Source organism: Dendrobates tinctorius, unplaced genomic scaffold, assembly GCF_039654945.1.
Source record: "Dendrobates tinctorius isolate UK_male_01 unplaced genomic scaffold, ASM3965494v1 ptg000075l, whole genome shotgun sequence".
NCBI lineage: Eukaryota > Metazoa > Chordata > Amphibia > Anura > Dendrobatidae > Dendrobates > Dendrobates tinctorius.
The window spans coordinates 56,235,329-56,255,678 of record NW_027361743.1 but is presented as its reverse complement, the minus strand read 5'-3'; the positions used below and the strand labels follow the sequence as shown (position 1 = coordinate 56,255,678).

Genomic DNA, 20,350 nt, shown 5'->3' with positions numbered 1-20,350 from the left:
TGTGAACGTGGCCTTACTGAGTCTAAGTTACTCTTCAACTTTAAGGTTTCTCCTTGTTGTCAGAGAATATAGAAAAAATTTTGTTGATACGAAATTACATAAATCTGTATAAGGTAACACATATTAGCTTGGAGTCCAGGTTACTAAACTTACAGAATAGTGTACACTGGATAAAGCTGTATTCACAAATAATGATTAACCCTGTACAGGTTTTCAGTCTCTGAATGTCTGCATGATTATTTACATTCCTTGAGAGCAAGCAGAGATTTAAACAACGTAAACACAAACTTTATATGAAACAATAAACTATTTGTTATACAGAGATTAGGAATTTAATCAAATAAATAAAAACTTGTATAATTTTAATGTCACACATACCGGTGTCTGGGAAGTTGACATATCCTTAAAAATATTCCAAAAATGTATTATTTTGACTATGAAGGAGCACTATTCTTCTAAAGTATTTCCCACCAGCTCTCTAGTGTGTGTTTGGTGGGGCATTTGGTCACCCAAACAGGTTTTTTTTAAATCTTAGGACTACAGTGTGATGCAAAATCTTGCCTAATTTTTTGGGGGGTTGTGATGCTACCTAGAGCACTACTAGTTCATGACTGCCCAGAGCATTACTAGTTCATGACTGCCTAGAGCATTACTAGTTCATGACTACCCAGAGCATTACTAGTTCATGACAGCCTAGAGCATTACTAGTTCATGACAGCCTAGAGCATTACTAGTTCAGGACTACCCAGAGCATTACTAGTTCATGACATCCTAGAGCATTACTAGTTCATGACAGCCTAGAGCATTACTAGTTCAGGACTACCCAGAGCATTACTAGTTCAGGACTACCTAGAACACTACTAGTTCATGACTGCCTAGAACATGACTAGTTCATGACTGCCTAGAGCATAACTAGTTCATGACTGCCTAAAGCATTGCTTGTTCATGACCACTGCCTAGAGCATTACTAGTTCATGATTGCCTAGAGCATTACTAGTTCAGGACTACCTAGAACATTACTAGTTCATGACTACCTAGACAACTACCAATTTATGACTAGCTAGAGCACTATCAGTCCTGAATACCTTTAGCACTACTACTTCATGACTATCCAGAACACTAATAGCGCTACTGTCTAGAACACTACCTGTTCATGACTATCTAGAACTCACTTTGGCTCCTGACTCCCTATAGTATTTCTAGTTTCACAGTCTAGAGCACTACCTGTTCAGGATTGCTTCAAGTGCTACTAGTTCCCATCTATAGCGCTACAGGTTCCTAACTACTTAAAGTACTACTTCATGACTGTTTAGTGCAGGGGTCCCCAACCTGTAGCTCGAGAACCATATGTGGCTCGTAGGCCCATGATGTGTGGATCACCACTTTCTGACAGCTTGGCGTATTAGCACCAGGTGTAGCAAACAGCATAAAGAGTAGATCTGTAGATGGTGACTTTTGTGTGTAGCCCTGCACAGAAGAGCAGATCTGAATGTGGGTAAGATAGGAAACCCTGGAGCTTGGAATATTGCCTTGGTGTGATTTCCATGGAAAAGCTTTGACTGTCATTATACTGGTAATGGGAGCTCTTGGGGTCACTACTGTGAGTAGGGCAGGAGAGGGATGTGACTCACGACAATCTCTCTCAGAGCTGGATGTGGCTCACGACCGTCTCTCAGAGCTGGATGTGGCTTACAACCGTCTCTCAGAGCTGGATGTGGCTCACGACCGTCTCTCAGAGCAGGATGTGGCTCACAACCATCTCTCAGAGCTGGATGTGGCTCATGACCGTCTCTCAGATGAACCTTCAGTCAAGTACAAATCCAGCTTACGAATGCCTAGAGTGCTACTAGGTCAGTACAGTGTAGAAAACTACTAATTCATGACTAACTAGAGGGCTACAAGTTTCTACCTATAGGATTTATATGTTTATGACTGTCCAGAGATGTCAGGACTATCTAAAGCACCACTAGTACTACTGTCTAGAGTACTGCTAGTATATTAATGCCTAGAGCACTACTAGCTCATGGATATCTAGAGCACAACCAGTTAACTTCCTAGAGCACTACTGGTTCTACTATCTAGAGTACTATTAGACCAGGATTGCCTAGAACACTATTAGCACTATTATGTAAAGTACTATTAGATCAGGACTACCTTGAACACCACTAGTACTATTATGTAGAGTACTACAAGATCAGGACTGCCTAGAGGACTACTAGTACTATTATGTAGAGTACTACTTTATCAGAACTGCATAGTGCACTACTAGTACTATTATGTAGAGTACTATTACAGTGGGGAAAAAAGTATTTAGTCAGCCACCAATTGTCCAAGTTCTCCCACTTAAAAAGATGAAAGAAGCCTGTAATTGACTTCATAAGTAGACCACAACTATGAGAGTCAACATGAGAAAACCAATCCAGAAAACTCACCTTGTCTGATTTGGCAAGATTTATTTTGCAAATTATGGTGGAAAATAAGTATTTGGTCATTAACAAAAGTTTATCTCAATATTTTGTTATATATCCTTTGTTGACAATGACAGAGGTCAAACGTTTTCTGTAAGTCTTCACAAGGTTGGCACACACTGTTGGTGGTATGTTGGCCCATTCCTCCATGCAGATCTCCTCTAGAGCAGTGATGTTTTGGGCCTGTCGCTGGGCAACACAGACTTTCAAATCCCTCCAAAGGTTTTCTATGGTGTTGAGATCTGGAGACTGGCTAGGCCACTCCAGGACCTTCATATGCTTCTTATGAAGCCACTCATTCGTTGCCCTGGTGGTGTGCTAGGGATCATTATCTTGCGGAAAGACTCATCCATGTTTCATCTTCAATGCCCTTGCTGATGGAAGGATTGCACTCAAAATCTCATGATACATGGCCCCATTCATTCTTTCATATACATGGATTAGTTGTCCTGGACCTTTTGTAGACAAACAGCCCCAAAGAATGATATTGTCACCTCCCATGCTTCACAGTAGGTATGGTGTTCTTTAGATGCAACTCAGCATTCTGTCTCCTCCAAACACGACGAGTTGTGTTTCTACCAAACAGTTCTACTTTGGTTTCATCAGACCATATGACATTCTCCCAATACTCTTCTGGATAATCCAAATGCTCTCTAGCAAACTTCAGATGGGCCCGGACATATACTGGCTTAAGCAGGGGGGTGACACGTCTGGCAGTGCAGAATCTGAGTCTCTGGCGGCGTAGTGTGTTACTGATGGTAGCCTTTGTTACAATGATCCCAGCTCTATGCAGGTCATTCCCTAGGTCACCCCGTATGGTTCTGGGATTTTTGGTCACCGTTCTTGTGATCATTTTGACCCCACGGGGTGAGATCTTGCATGGAGTCCCAGATCGAGGGAGATTATTAGTGGTCTTGTATGTCTTCCATTTTCTAATTATTGCTCCGACAGTTGATTTCATCACACCAAGCTGCTTGCCTATTGCAGATTCAGACTTCCCAGCCTCGTGCAGGGCTACAATTTTGTTTCTGGTGTCCTTCAACAGCTCTGTGGTCTGCACCATAGTGGAGTTTGGAGTGTGACTGTTTGAGGTTGTGGACAGGTGTCTTTTATACTGATAACAAGCTCAAACAGGTGCCATTACTACAGGTAATGAGTGGAGGACAGAAGAGCCTCTTAAAGAAGAAGTTACATGTCTGTGAGAGCCAGAAATCTTGCATGTTTTTAGGTGACCAAATACTTATTTTCCACCATAATTTGCAAAATTTTCTGGATTTGTTTTCTCATTTTGACTCTCATAGTTGTGGTCTACCTATGATGTCAATTACAGACCTCTCTCATCTTTTTAAGTGGGAGAAGGTACACAATTGGTGGCTAACTAAATACTTTTTTTCCCCACTGTAGATCAGGGCTGCCTAGAACACTACTGGTACTATTATGTAGAGTACTACTTGATTAGGACTGCCTAGAACACTACTGGTACTATTATGTAGAGTACTACTTGATTAGGACTGCTTAGAACATTACTAGTACTATTATGTAGAGTACTACTTGATCTGGACTACCTAGAACACTACTAAGTCATGATTACATAGAGCAATTTTTCATTCATAAAAGTTTTGAAAAATATGATATTGAGTTTTTTTTTCTTGAAATCAATTTTCTCATTTTAAAAAGTATCAGATTTCCTAGTAATACATCTCTTATGCATTCAAGTTTAATGATTACTATAACTCTCTGCTGCTGGAGCAAAAATGAATAGGGCCCCAGTGCAAGGACAGTGTATGTGCCCTTTGCAGTCCAATAGCTCGTCATAGTCACATGTCCACCTGCTTTGGAGGTAACAGCGGCCACCTTACCTCTCGGACCCCTGGAAAATAAGTAAGTTAATAACTGGGTGTAATCTGATGGCAGTGGATCCCTGCACATTCTGAAACTGTCTAATCAGTCTTGTTTAAGGACCCAATTGATTCACAAGCAGAAATGGTAACACCCAGGTGTTAATATAGTTATAACCTTCAAGGAAAATAAAAAAGGAATGATACAATGCAAAATTCTTAGAAATAATGGTCAAGAATTGATAAGAGAAGGGAAATACAAGAATTTGCTAAAACAGATATAACAAGAGGGGCTGCAGGTCCTGTTTAAAGGGAATCTGTGATCAAGTTTTTTTCCACCTAATCTGAGAGCAGCATAATATAGGAGCAGAGACTCTGATTCCAGCGATGTGTCCCTTACTGGGCTACTTGCTATAGTTTTGTTAAAATTACTTTTATGAACAGGAGACTAATGCTAAAGGACTAGGAAACCTGCTGCCATGTCGTCTTCCATATTCATTGACTCTGTATACCTCAGCCTCCCACTACTGCTTAGCAGCTTTTTGCCTATGCACAGTGTCTGCAGAAAGCTGCCAATCAGCGGTGTGGGGGGCAGGGTTATACAGAGCTCAGCATTCAGAGAACTGCTAGCTCTACAGCAGAGAAAAACAGGGATTTTATCAAAACGACAGCAAGCAGCCCAGTAAGTGACACAAAACCCGAATTAGGGTCTCTGTGCCTTACATTATACTACTCTCAGATAGGCTAGCAAAAATCTGGGAACAGATTCGCATTTAGGAGGTTAAATAAACCATTCCTCTGCCTTCCAGCTCCTAAATGATTGACAGCTCAGACCAGTGGCCAGAACTGTGCGTTCTCTGGTGCTGCTATACAAGGCAGCTTTGCCATCCACTTATACACTGCAGCAGTGGCTGGTAACCTAGGCAACGAGCCATAAACAAGAATATTAAAAATCGATTTTGTTTCTAATACCAGAGAGGATTTTTAATAATATGTAAATGAAAAGTGTATCGATATTCCAAGCACTTTACAATTTTGAGTGTGATGAGGAAAAATCACTTTAAAACAGTTGTCCGGTTACAAGTTACCAACAAGGAATAATTGATAATTTACTGATTGGCAGAAGTCTGACTGCTGGGATCTGCGCCGATCACCAGATTGGGGCACTTTATCCATTACAAATTGGAAGGTTAGAAGCCTGACTGTAATCATTGTCTATGGGACTGCTGGAAAAAACTAAGTGCAGTGCCGCCTGATCGGGAAAGAATGGAGCAGGGGGCGCACACACACACTGCTGAAATGGGGCACTGGGGGACACACGCAGGAGAGACCCCTGGGGAAGAACCCTAGAGCATTTGCAGCCCCATCCCACCTGTTTTGGAGGTGTAAATGGGTCCCCTCACCTCCTGGGCTCACAGCTTGCCCCAATATGTCCGCCCCTAAATTGGGGCAGCAGCGTCACAGGGGTCCTGGGTCCTAATCCCACCAAGGACAACATCTGCAAGGAGTTTGTTTGTTCTCCCCGTGTTTGCGTGGGTTTCCAAGACAGTGATTGTGAGCCCCACTAATGATGATGTCTGTGGGATTAATGGAGCCATAGAAGTATAAAAAAAGCTGCCCCCTTCTGATCGGCGCAGGTCCCAGCAGTCAGACCCCCACAGATCAATCTTGTGGACAAGCCCTTTAACTACTGAAGGTGGAGAGCACAAGCAGCACAGCGCAGCGAGCCCGGGACATGGCAGCAGTAACGCCTCAGGTATCATCACAATGAATGGCGGCACTATGAGGACGCTCCCGCAGCCTCAGCCCGCGCGTCCGGACCCCCGGCACAGGCTCGCTCGTCCCGCACGGCTCTACTACTACGGGTGACATTGGGGCGGGGGAGTGGGCGGGGCTGGAGATACCCGGGCACGTGACTCGTGTGATCCTCGGCGGGCGGAGGCGGGGCCGCGTGTTGTGTTGTGGCCACGCCCCTTCTCTTCGCAATGTTGACGCAATGTATAAATAGTGGAACAAAGACAACTTCCTAGAAGCTTTCCCCAGTGTGCGGGGCCGAAGAGCGGCCGGCACGGAGCCTCACAGCCGGCGTTCCCGGTAAGTGTCATTCCGCCGCCTCTTGCCTGTGACACTTGGAGCGGACGCCGCATTGTTACGGCGGGGGGCTGTGTACATGTTATCGTGTGCTGCACCGTGCAGTGCACGAGAGGGCTCCGGTGCCGTTGCAGCCGTCACCTCCGTGTAGCAGATGGGTCGCGGGCCGGCGGCGGAGGTGTTAATATCCACTTGTCTCCCCCCCCCCCCCCTCCAAGCTCGTAACCCCATTGGTGGAGCCGCTGCTACTGGGGCCATGACGTCACCTCCCCAGCGCTTCTCAATGAATAGTCCGCTCTGGATTAATGCTCGTGGGCTGAGCGGGTCCGGAGGCGGCCGGTGACGGGCAGCGGAGCCCGGAGGTGAGCGGGCGCGGCAGCAGCGGGCAGCACACTCGGGCAGCGGCTTCTGTTTACACTTACGGCAGGCGTATTGTGACGTCACGTGATTGACAGCTCGCTCTGCCAGAGGGGGAAAGTCGCCGGCGGCTGACAACGGGCTAAATTAAGCGGGGGTGACGTCATCGCCTCCTTGACAACAGCGGAGGCAGCGCTGCCTGCCCTCATCTCAGCGCCCCCGTCCCTGTATGTGAGAGCCAGAAGTGACAGCCTGGGGGACAATGGTCCCTGAGAGGGGAACTGGCCACAACTCCTCCATGTCGGACCGCAGCCATGATGTCTCCACAGAGGAGGAGGATGGATACCTGGCCCCTCCATCTAATATATAATGTTTGCCCAGACCGTGGTCATACCCGCTTTAGCCATATTTCCCAGCTATTACTCCTTTATTACACACTTGTGTCAGTGTCTGCCCTGAAACTTCACCCGGGGCCTTAATATTTTGGGGTGACGGACCTGTTCCTATATATGTTGTATGTTCTGGGCGGCTCGGAGCAATCACTGGTTACAGCCAGGTTTTAACTTTCAAAACTCTACCAAGCGGCGACACCTGACACGTTGGCCGCCCAGTCTCATTAATGGGGAGTGCAGCAAGTAAAGTAATGATTTGCCTTGACAGCTGACCCGCTGATGTCCTGCACTAACCCTGGGGTGTACTGTCACTGGCACCAATCTATCGGTAAGGCGCCTGCCTGATGGCGATGGATCTCCGACATCGGTGTGTAAATCTGGTGAATATCGCACCGTTCTAAAATAAAAGTGGGTTATATGCTCCCAGAATTCTGTGACACTCGCTGCCGTTAGATTTTCTCATTTGATGGATGCAATGAAAAATTACAGGCTGAGACATATTTTTCGTTGGGCGGTTATCAGGACTTGTAGCGACATAAGATAAAATCTCATAAATCTAACTTCTTTACACACATGGAGCCCTGAGATGATGGAGCCCTGCTGCTCTCTGGCCAATTGCTACTTTGATGGTTTTGAGCAATGCTCCACTTTCTGTAGGTATCATAGTGAATGACCCTCGGACTGTATTCTCCCGCGAGTCGGTCACTGGCCCACATGGGGATTGTAATCTAGTTCTTGTCTCGGGCTTACTCATTACTCACTGGGGTTTATTTTTTTCTGAAGAAGCAGATTGGTTTATTTGTGTGTGGAAAGGAGAGGTACTCGGAGAATCCTGCATGCCAACGCTCCACATTTACCCCTTACAGTAAGAGTTGTGCATAGTCTCACCTAGGGTTGTCTTTCCTCTTTACTTTTTTTTTTTTTTTTTTTTTTTTTTTTCTTTTTTACTAATGATAACAACATTGATGTAGATGTGAGATAATCCATCTAAAACAGTATGGTGATGGCATATTTGGGCACGTGTTTTTTTTAAGTCTGTTTTTTCATTTGATCACTAGGCCATGGGGGTTAATGTACTAACACTTTCTATGTAAAGTGTTGTGGAATATCATAGCGCTATATAAGCAAAGCATAATAAATAAATTGTATAATGGCCTCCACCATAATCTCCATTAATTATATCTGGTACCAGAATAAATGGGTTTATTGCACATCCTTTGGCAGCAGAGCCCCTCAGTACTGATAGATTTTTCTAAGTGTCTCCTTGGAATAAGACACGTCCATATTTAAACACGTGTGGGGAAAGAAAAAAATAGTACCATGTCATCATTGTTGTGCATCTGCATGGCCATCTTTTACCATCATGGTGTCGTCGGTATTTTTCACTTCTCTACTTTTATATGCAGGAGTAGAGGATGGTCATATAGTCCATTTAAAATACCATATCTTTATTAAATATATAATACACAGAGGCATATAGAGCTAAAGATGGTAAAATGGTAGTACCAGCATCCAAGCTTGCGTATATCACAGGATGTAAACAATATAACTACATAGGAATATGCACCATCCACAAAGGGAATACCAATCCCTTTACAGCAATAATCAACATAGAATAATGCAATACCTTAAAGTACAGTGGATAGATCTCTTGGTCAGCGCCCACCCCAACGTGCGTTTTGGTAGCAGTACCTTTCTCAAGGGGCGTATACTTTGCAATGTTCAACACGTGCAGCACACGGATGAAATCCATAGACTTGTATTGGCCCTTGTCATCCATGCTGCTGGAAACAACGGACATGTCTCTGTTCTGCTCAGAGCACGGTCCGTGAAAAACACTGACGTGAATAGCAGCATAAATTACCGTATAATTGGTATGTGTTCCAATTGAAGGAAAAAGAAACTGATTTGACACGGACGTCTGAATAAGGCCTTATGGATGTCTCATAGGACTAAGGGGTTGTAGCCTTCTTCCTAGTTCTGTGGGTCGTGGCACAACTACTGTTACAAACGTTAGTACAGTATATGACTTTAGGTTGTGAAACCCTATAATGTGGTAAGGAACTTTAAGAATTCACAGTAGCGCTGCTCTAAATCAGTTACTGTCACAACCAGTAGCCCAAGGGTTAAAATGGCAATTTCCTGTCGGTGGAGCAAAATTCTATATAATCCACGGAGGGTGAATGTGAACTCTTGTAAAATGGCCAGGGTGCAGTGTGTGAATGTTTCTGCAGGCCTGTGTGCTTGCTTCAGTGTAAGAATCACACCTAATATGAGCTGGAGAGACTTCATTGGCGGGTAGCCTCGTACAGATGTACCTGTACCGCTTCCTATAGGGAGCTACAAACACAGGTGCATACGCTATGAAAGGGGACTCGTAAAAGGAGGCAATTAAAAGTTATTGCGCTGATTCCATCTGTGTCATCGCTGAAGACTTATTAAATATAGCAACAATGTCGCTGTTTTCACAATGTCCTGAAAATATGAACATGGAGTATAGTAAACTGGTCTGCTGGGAACCATAAGGGACGTATGATTTCTCAGCCCTACCTCCAGCAACATTAGAATCGGGTAACATTGTTCTGTCTAAGAAAATCTTACATTTTTGTTTTTTAAGGCAAAGAGCTGTGGACAGTTTTATAGTGATTTACTAAAATTAGGATTATAAAATGAATGTACATTGCAGTATCTACTGTCCACACTTCTATATTCTGTGACAGGGCTGCAGAGTCGGAAAGCCAGATACTCCAACTCCTAAATTTCCCTGACTCTCGACTCGACAGCCCTTGTCACTACTAAGCATGTGCATTATGTGTTCCTGTGCAGTCGGTGGACATGTCAAAACGCCGCATGTGGATGCATCCGCATGCAACGCCTGTCCCTGTGTACCCAATGTTAAAGATGGGTACGCAGGACGCATGCAGAAGTAGGCAGAGCTTAAGGGAGGATGTGTAAAAGTCGGTCAGGACAGTAGTCGTGGCTGACTATCTCTTGCATTGTATACCCTGGCCTGCCTCTACAGGAAACGGTACCTCTTCTCTTGCATGGTACGGTCAATACTCACCGTGCCGTTAGCGTCCCCTTTGCTGCACTGACTTGATGCTGATCCTTGATCCCAATGAATAGAGACACAGTCCAGGGCAACTCTTAACTGAACAAATTTATTTACTTCAGGACACAGCACATCCATGTAGCTTCCAGTATTATCATGGTAAAGACAGCACATTACTTCATCTTTCCCTTCACTGTTCCTTGCAGTGTTTCCACAGGATGGAGCGTCTCAGATGGCCCCTCAGTATCCTGCCTGTATAGCGTCACCACGGTGAAGCACTCTCCTATCCATATCGCCCCAGACATCAGATTCAGCCCACGTAGCTGTTCACCACATTCTGGAGTTCTGCTGTACCGTGTTCTTCTCTGGATGGCTGGTCATCAGCCTAACGTTACAGGGTAGTTGGGCAGCTTGGGTATATAGCCCACCTGAGCACAAAGGGGTCAGGCCCCTGACTAAAACAGGAAGACCTTCCTGGCTTATTCCCATTTATCCACTCATACAGTTAACTCCTATGTCCTACAACTATACTGTACAACGAGCTCAGTGCCCCATCTAGTGACCATAACCCAGACTGCACTGTCCCTACTAAGTACATGGTGAAGAAACATACCACGATAGGCTAGTTTCACACTAGTGTATGGCAGAGCTTCACAGGGATGTGGACTTCCTCCATGAAGCTCCACCTACATCTGCATGCTGCCTGCATACCCTTTCTTTAGCATTGGGTACGCAGGCCATGTGGATGTATGCGGTTGCCTCCGCATGCATCGTTTTGATGGTCGGCGACCGCAACAAAATGCAACACATTGCGTTCGGCGCATACATCGGCATGGCCTGCATACCCAATGCTAAAGAAGAGAAAAAGTGGTCAGCTTACCGGTCTGTAGTTAAATCCCCCAGCCTGGGGATATACAACAAAAATTACTTAACAGTGAAACATACTGGATGTTTATGCTTGACACCCGTATTCCTCATGGTCTTAATGCCAGACAGGATTTAATAAAACAATACTGAATATTTAGGCAATATTGTATAAGAGAATTTTTTATGTTCCACTATTTTTGATAGTTTTCCCATAGTGTTTTGTAAGGTCTTTTTCTGAATACATGTGTGCTTTTTTTTTTTTTTTTTTTTGCATTTTTAATTGTCTGTCCAATGAGTGTAATATGCCTCTTTTGCATTTTTAATTGTTTGTCCTATGAATTCCAAGTGAACTCTATGTATATGTCTCCAATGTATTGTGAGGTAGATCGTGAGTAAAACTGTTTAGTTGAAATGCGTAGATCGTTCCTACTGTTGTGCTCGGTGTCTGCTATGCAAATTTTTTTTTTTTTTTAAAAGCACTTATATATTTTCGAGTTGTCCAATAAAACTTTGTAAGCTGCTGGATCCTCCTCCCCCCCCCCCCCCCCCCCCCCCCATGCTAAAGAGGGTACACAGGCCGCAGTCTGACACAGGCGGAGCTGAATAGAGGAGGTGCGGTAGTGGGCGGAGCTTCACGATGGAAGTCCGCGGCGCTGCCATATGCTAGTGTGAAACTAGCCTAATATATAAATACAGCAACATGAAATATACATTGGTACGCTGCAACAGTATAAAATATACATGCATGAATAATAACATGGAGGTGTAAAGGGGCTTCACACATAGCGATATTGCTAAAGTGTCACCAATTGTGAAACAGGACTTGCCTCCAACCGGCTCCCCCGCTGGTTATCGCTGATCGCACAAGAACGTCCTGGGCCGTTTCTTGTTGGCGGCTTCCTGCTGGTAGCGACGTGTGGACGTGAGGACACCTTCATCGCCGCGTCTGAGAGGTAAGTAACGACCCCTGCTATGTCGCTGGTGAGATCTGCCTGTGCGGCAGCTCACTAGCGACCACTTAGCGATGCACCAGCGATCCTGACCGGGTCATATCATTGTTGGGATCGCTGGTGCATTGCTAAATGTAACGGGACCCTTGGACTCTCAACCCCTTAAGGCCCTTTTACATTTAGCGATGCACCAGCGATCCAACCAGCGATCCGACCCGGTCAGGATCGCTGGTGCATCGCTAAATGATCGCTAGTGAGCTTTCATACAGAAAGATCTCACAGCGATGCAGCAGCGACGCAGCGCACGATACTTACCATTCACACACAGCGATCCTGCGTCCTCCCGCCCGCGTCCAGCGTCGCTCGTCGTCACAGCAGGAAGTCTCAGCAGGAAGCGCCCGACGAGAAATGGAGCCGGACATTCTCGCGCGATCAGCGATGAGCAGCGGGGGAGCCGGTCGCTGGTAAGTATCACACATAGCGATATCGCTAGCAATATCGCTATAACGTCACAAAACCAGTGACGTTTTAGCGATATTGCTAGCGATATCGCTTAGTGTAAAACCCCCTTTACTCAAGTACGCAGACCAGCCAAACGCAAGTGTGAACCCAGCCTAACTGCAGACTTGTACCCCAGGGCTGGACAAACGTTTTAAGGCCAATTTTATAGTCCTACTTAGTTTAGTGTTTTGTGAGTCAAAATACAAAAGGGTTACAAATCTTTACATTGTGGTGTATTTATCTTTGTCCCTCTCTAGCTTCCACACTTGGCTTTAGCTTAAAGGGGGTATTCTTACATTTTATGAATTGCTTCAATTAGTTAGAAAAAGAAAAGTCCATTATAGATGTGTATACTATATTGCCTGGAATACTGGGGATCATCTTGTCCAATTTTTTTTTTTTTTTTTTTTTTTCATGGTCATGTTTTTCCACCAATATTCGAGATCTATAATAAAACACTTAATTTCTTTATACAATAAGAAATAATATAGGAACTTTCACTTGATAAGTCTTGCAAATATCAATTGGGTAGGAAGAAAAATCTAAAGATATTTCTACTATCTGCATCGAGTGGTGCAGAGTAAACGCCATGCACATTTTTATATGGGCACAGATCTAAACCTTAGAATTGGGCTGTAATTGTAGCTGTGTTACTGTGTAGACGCCCCAGCTGATTATTGTCAGATGTTTTTCTTTGTATGGTGCTGTATGTGAAGAAACCGCATTGACAAGTGGCCCCGTGGGATCCCCAGTATTAATCAGAGATGCCGCGTGTATACTGTTTCCAATGTGATTCCTTGCTGCTGATACAGTTGTAGAGTTAAGTCCTGGTTTATGTTACATGTACAGGTCTATCCCCATTCATGATGCTTATCTAGTGTCACTTGAGATTACCGTAGATGATATCTGAGAAAACACAGTAAACTGAGTCTTGAACTCTGGGAAGGTCAGAAAATACGAGATTAGGTTTAGTTCATGTGTCGCCCAATTCCTGACCTTCCACAAATGAGTGTTCCCGGGAGAAGTGGTGATTTAATGGAAAGAGCAGCCTAGCCATGTCACTGATTTCTATGGTATATAAATACAATTGAACTTGCAGTATGCTGCAGAGTATAACTAGGATAGCGATAAACTTCCAGAGTGGAGCATTAAAAATCACCCCTTTGGACTTCTGCATGAATATCCTATGTTGGACAATATTTTAATTGCTCCACTCTTGGCCTTCGTGCCCCCCCCCCCAAAAAAAAAATGCATGATTTAACGTCCGTAGGCTTATGCAGCAAAAACTGATGCCTGCATTTTTTTTTTTTAACCTACCAATTGCTTCCTATTGGTGAAACGCTGCAAATACACTGAAAGGTGACATGCAGCAGTTTTCCAAATCTGTCAGGAAAAAGTGTGTTAATGAGATTTCTGAAGTCTCATACTCTGCTGGTACAGTAAAACGCAGCTTAAAATTTGCATGCTAAAATGCAATGTGTGAACGTGGCCTAACACTATTCTAATTTAAAAAAAAAAAAAAAAAAATTGCACAAATTATGTAGACCTTTTTGACTCTCAGGGGAGCTTGTGTGAGCGTCAATCATGGAAAGAACAGTTAAATGACAACGCTGAAGAACAGTAAGGTGGTACTCACCAGTAAAAGTCCATACTTTATTGAGCAAGCGGTTCACAGGGAGAAAGGTAGATGGGAGCGTGCGAGTGACGACAGCCGTTTAGCGCTATTGCGCTTCTTGAATCTGAATTAACCTTCCTCTAGTGTAAAGGCCCTTTTACATTTAGCGATGCACCAGCGATCCGACCCGGTCAGGATCGCTGGTGCATCGCTAAATGATCGCTAGTGAGCTGTCACACAGGCAGATCTCACAGCGATGCAGCAGCGACACAGCGCACAATACTCACCTTTCACACACAGCGATCCAGACGTCCTCCCGCCCGGCTCCACGCGTCGCTCGTCGTCACAGCAGGAAGTCTCAGCAGGAAGCGCCCGACGAGAAATGGAGCTGAACATTCTCGCGCGATCAGCGATGGACAGTGGGGGAGCCGGTCGCTGGTAAGTATCACACATAGCAATATCGCTATAACGTCACAAAACCAGTGACGTTTTAGCGATATTGCTAGCGATATCGCTTAGTATAAAACCCCCATTAGGATCGTGACGACCCGTTTTAGGTTTTAAATGCATACAAATTCTGCCTACATTTGTTTATTGCATCAAGACTTTTTCAGGAACTTATTTTTAAACAAAATACAATAAAATAAAACTATTTTACTAAATTAAGTCCCAAAACTGAACTCATAAACCCACAGCCAGCTCTACGTCCAACAACTTGAGTTGGGGACATGTCCAGGCATGTATGGCCAAATCAGCTTAGAGTTGGTACTTTGCAGAGTATACATCTCCAGTTTACACATGCAACAATGAGGAGAAGATTTGATGTAAGCCAAATTCTGGATTATATCTTAGATGATAATGAATCAGAGGACACACAGCAGGAAACTGATACAGATGAACAGGTTTCTGAGGAGGAAGATGATGTGGAGTATCAACCGGAAGACACAGACAGTTCTGACCAGTCTGAGGAGGTCACTGGTGCTGAAGCTGCTCCCGCTGAAAGATTCAAATCCAAAAGTGGCAAGATCAGTTGGAGCTCAGTACCTCCAGATGTACATGGCAGATGCTGCAAATGTCATAAAAATGACCCCCTGGGATCACAAGGTTTGCTGTGACAAGAGTAAGTGACATCAAGACATGTTTTAATCTGTTTATGCCATTGTCAATAAAAAAAGTCATTATTGCTTTGACAAACCTTGAAGGAAAAAAGTCCACGGCAACATATGGAATGACCTTCATGATGTCCTGGATGCCTACATTGGTGTTCTCCTTGCTGGAATGTACAAATCTTGCAATGAGGCCACTGATAGTCTCTGGGACGCATCGACAGGCAGGAATATTTTCCGGGCAACAATGTCACTTCAAAAGTTTCAAATGATATCAAGAGTCCTCAGATTTGACAACAGACACAGAACAAAATCTGACAAACTTGCTCCCATCAGGGATGTTTGGGAGAAATGGGTGCAGCTCCTTCCACTGATGTTCAACCCAGGGCCAGAGTTGACAGACGAACGTTTTCTCCCTTTCCGCGGAAAATGCCCCTTCCGGCAATACATGCCAGGCAAATACGGCATAAAAATCTGGGCAGCCTGTGATGCAAAAACTAGCTATGCATGGAATCTACAGATTTACACAGGCAAGCAGCATCCCGGGGGAAAAAAACAAGGAAAACGTGTATTCCTCGATATGACTGCAGGCTCACATTACTTGTGACAATTTTTTTTTACCAGCTATGACCTTGGACAAGAACTTCTCTGGAGGAAAATCACCATGGTGGGCACAGTGGGGGAAAAAAAACAAACCTGAGCTGCCTGCTGAATTGTTGCAGATAAAGGACAGGGCTCCACTTTCCTCAGTTTGTTTTTACAGACACCACCACTGCTGTTTCATCCTGCCCCAAAAAACGACGGAATGTGGTACTGATGTCCACACTCCACAAAGATGCAGCTGTCATCAGGAAGTGACAAAGCCCAGAATCATCCTGGACTATAACAAAAACAAAGGAGTGGACAAGCGGACTGCCACCTACACTTGCCAGCGAATGACTAGTAGATGGCCAAAGGTTGTATTTTACAACATCCTTGATGTGTCAGCATGCAATTCATTTGTGTTGTGGACCCACATTCACCAAGGATGGAATTCAAAGAAAAAAAACAAGCGGAGGATGTTTCTTGAGGAACTAGGAAGATCCCTTGTCAAGGCGCACATTGACCAAAGGGAACGAGTGCCCCGATACCCAGCCGTTGCAGCCTTGGTCCGACAACTCCAGAGCTCAACAAGTGCTTCGTCCACACCCACAGCAACACTAAGAACATCCTCCTCAACCAGGCCTGCCTCAACATCAGCCACAACCCCAGTGAGACCACCTGATTCTAAAAAGGTCAGGTCTGCCCTAGCAATAAGGACCAAGACAAACACATTGTGCTTCGCCTGCAAATACCTCTGCAAAGAACAGTGTCACTTTTTGCCACACATGCATCTAAATACTAATGCTTCTAAAAACTAGTACTTGCTTTCTGTTGATTTGATTTGCTTGATGTTTGTTTGACCTAGAAAAGCTACTTTTTATTATTGCTATTAATGTTTTTCATCTTTTATTTGTATTAAAGTTCTATAAATCTGTTTTTTGCCTTTTTCATAAAGTAGTTAGACATGGGTCAAAATTGACCCATAACACCATAGATGTTACTAGAGTTAATAATATAAAATATATGATATATTTATTTTTTTACATTTAAGAAATGTGTTCTAAAACCCTTCAGTAATAGTCAGGTAATATAACAAACTTTTTTAAGTTTATATTATTCTCTTGAGGTTCATTTGACAATATTTTTATATTGAAAATGAAGGGTATGCTCTAAAATGAAAGGCCCAGGGGGCCACAACAAAAATATTAAAATCAATATTCCTCACTTGACCACAGAAGATGTTAATCCATAATGTCTCACAACTATCCTGATGACTTTGAGAGCAGTCACTAGTGTAAAGGCCGTTATATACTGACCCAGGAGGTAATCACTCCTGCAGTGAGAAAGTTCATCAGCTGATGAGCCCCTGGTTATCTCATTTGCGGCACCTCTGCTGTGTGATAAGGTTCTTTATGCAGTGGTGGTGCCGTAAATGAGATCACCGGAGCTCGTCAGCTGAACTCGTGTGACCTCTCACATCAGCTCAGCACTATACTGTGGGAGTGATGATGCTCCTGTCAGTGTGTAGCCGGCAGCTGGTTAGAGCAATCACAGCTCCCGATGTGACTATTCTACAAGTGGCAACGCCGTATGACATTCTGAATTGTGTGGACTGTAGTGGACAAGAGTATAAGGTAGTTCTATTATCTTTGTTTACAGGGGACATGGGCATCGAGGATTGAATGTTAAGGTGAGTGTTTTTATCTTAAACTTTTTGTAGGAGGCAATGGCTTTGTGGAATTGGTGTTAGGTGAGTATTTTAAACTTTGAGCACAGGTGCCAGCTGCTGAGACTACTGCTCTCATCATTGGCGCTTGCTATCATGCTCACAAAGATGGCAGCATGGGAAACACTATAGGAAGTCTGTAAAAACTCGGCAAATCCACAAACCTTCTAATAATGACATTTTTGCTTGCAGATTTGACTGAATTGAAGTCGATGGGTAAGAAAATGCTAGAAATCTGCACAAAATAGACCTGCTGCAGAAAAAAAAATGCACTGCAAATACTCAAAGTGCACATCACTTCAGGATTCTCATTGAATTAGCTGGCATAAGGATTCCCTAACATTTGTCCCATTTGTGTGGTAAAGCAGTGTAAAAAATGAAGTGTACACACAGCCTTAGACTTTCCAGTACAACATGAACTGTGCTGTTGGTCCATTTTCATTGTTTCTCTTTGGCCAGGCTGGTCACTGGGGTGTTAAATGTCAAACTGCCAGTATTGATGATCTATCCTAAGGAGGGCTGGAAACCCCTCTTAAACATGTAATGCCTTGTGCAGTATATAAACAGATATACAGTAGTACTCCCCAAGAGCTAAGTTTTTTTTATTTTTATTTTCCAGATTATTTGTTGGATACAGTGCCCATGTTAAAGGACTTGTGCCCACATTGAGTATTTGCAGAGGTTTTTTTCATGGGTAGAAGAAGCTGCATTTTAAAATGCCATCAAAATAAATGCAGTGGAAGGTGGTCTGGTCCAATGGATAATATTGTTTTTTTCCATCATGTGGATCAACAGGAACAATTGCATTATTTTAGAAAAAATTGCATCAGGATTGCATTACTGAAAGGAGGCCGAAGTAATGTTTAGGTGCACGTATGACAGGACAAGTACATCTGTTCATGGCAATGTTATTCTTTAAAGGGAACTTGTAACCAGTTTTGGCCAATATAAGATACGGCCGTCACTCTTCAGGGCTGATGTTCAGCATTCTATAATGCTGTATATCTGCCCCCAGCCTGACCTGTAATAGTAGAAAAATAAGTTTTATTATACTCGCCTGCACGGCGGTCCAAGGGGTGTCTCTCTTCTTGGTCTGGCGCCTCCCATCTTATGATCGCCACGCTCCTGCTCATCTTGTGTGGATGACATGTCATTGCATCCTTGGCACTGCGCTCCTGCGCAGGCACACTTTTCTCTGCCCTGTTGAGGGCAGGGCAGAGTACTGCAGTGAGCAAGTACTCTGCAGGCTGTAGGATGATGGACACCTGGCTATAGCTGTGCCAAAAAGGCAGACTCCTGACTGACATAGGACAAGTGTGGACAGTGCTACTTAATATCAATCTCCTTGCCAATGTCTCAGTCTGCCTTAACAGGCATAGGATGATTATGTCAGAGGAGTTGGTGGCCATAGAAGAGTGAGGCACAGCAATGGAGCCATTACAGATATGACAGTCATGATTGAAGTCTTCAACCACTAACAGGCATGAAGGTTGCTGTAATGCAGTGTTCCCCAACTCCGGTTCTCAAGAGCCACCAACAGGTCAGGTTTTAAGGCTATGTGCACACGCTGAGGACTGGTCTGCGGATTTGTATCTGGAGAACCACAGGTAAAATGACCTGCGGTTTATCACCTCTACAATGGAGGATGGTAAACCGCAGCAGAAAAGAAGTGACATGTCATTTCTTTCTGCGGATTCAAAACTGCAGCTTTTCCGCAGTTAAAAATCTGCAGCATTTGCACAGCAGAATGTAAATCCCATAGCTTTACATGCTACTGTACACTGTCTGCAGATCCGCAGCGTGTGCACATTGCCTTAGGACTTCCTTATTAACGCCTAGGTGGTGGAATTATTGCCTGTGCAGGTGAGCACATCTCACCTGTGCAATTTTAAGGGAAATCCTGAAAACATGACCTGTTGGTGGCTCTTGAGGACTGGAGTTGGAACACTGCTGTAATGTGAGTTGCTAGCATCTATCTCCGCTATCTGCTCTTTCATGAACTATTTGGGGACTTTTTAGCTTTCCTTGTGCCTTTTTGAGTCGGTGAAGCAAAATTTCTAATCAAATTTCACAGTCCCACTTCAATTGCTTAATAGCCAATAATTAGTATTAGGCTATGTTCACACTTTTTCTTTAATGAATTGGAAAGCTGCTGCTTTTTAAAACTGTAGCATGTCACGTTCAGGTGTTTTTGTTTTTTTTTCCCATGTCTTGGTGACATCAATTAGGGCCCCTTTACACTTAGTGATGCACCAGCGATTCCAACCACGATATGACCCGGTCAGGATCGCTGGTGCATCACTAAATGGTCGCTAATGAGCTGCCAAACAGGCAGATCTCACCAGCGACATAGCAGCGGTCGCTACTTACCTGTTAGACGTGGCGATGATGACATCTTCCACCCGCATCCACGTGTCGCTCGTTAGTGTCAGCAAGAAGCTGCCGACGAGAAATGGACCAGGCCGATCTCACGCGATCAACAATAGCCAGCGGGGGAGCCGCTTGGAGGTAAGTGTCACATGTAGCTATATCACTGCTGCGTCACAATCGGTGACGCTTTACACATGGCGATATCGCTAAAGGGCCCTTTAGGTTTAGTACAGTTTAATTAAATTAGTGATGTGTTAAAGTAAACATTACCTGACCATTGTGTGAAATCTAACAATACCTGACCAATGTGTGTAAAAAAAAAAAAAAAAAAAAAAAAAATGCACTGCCAACATCTATGGTGAACTGTTCCTCATGCTGTTACATTTGTAATTGTCTATCTTTTCATGAACTCCCGATCTATTTTGTTTAAAATCA

General features: G+C 44.0%; 2 long non-coding RNA genes across 2 annotated transcripts in view; one reads left to right on the top strand and one right to left on the bottom strand.

Moving 5' to 3' along the window:
• Positions 1-6,857, bottom strand: part of LOC141096588 (uncharacterized) — a 29,136-nt gene extending 22,279 nt beyond the window's left edge. Inside the window, exon 1 of the long non-coding RNA XR_012233717.1 lies at positions 6,820-6,857. This is a non-coding gene — a long non-coding RNA (uncharacterized lncRNA). The remainder of the gene's footprint in view (positions 1-6,819) is intronic.
• Positions 6,303-20,350, top strand: part of LOC141096587 (uncharacterized) — a 226,893-nt gene continuing 212,845 nt past the window's right edge. The window contains exon 1 of the long non-coding RNA XR_012233716.1: positions 6,303-6,400. This is a non-coding gene — a long non-coding RNA (uncharacterized lncRNA). The remainder of the gene's footprint in view (positions 6,401-20,350) is intronic.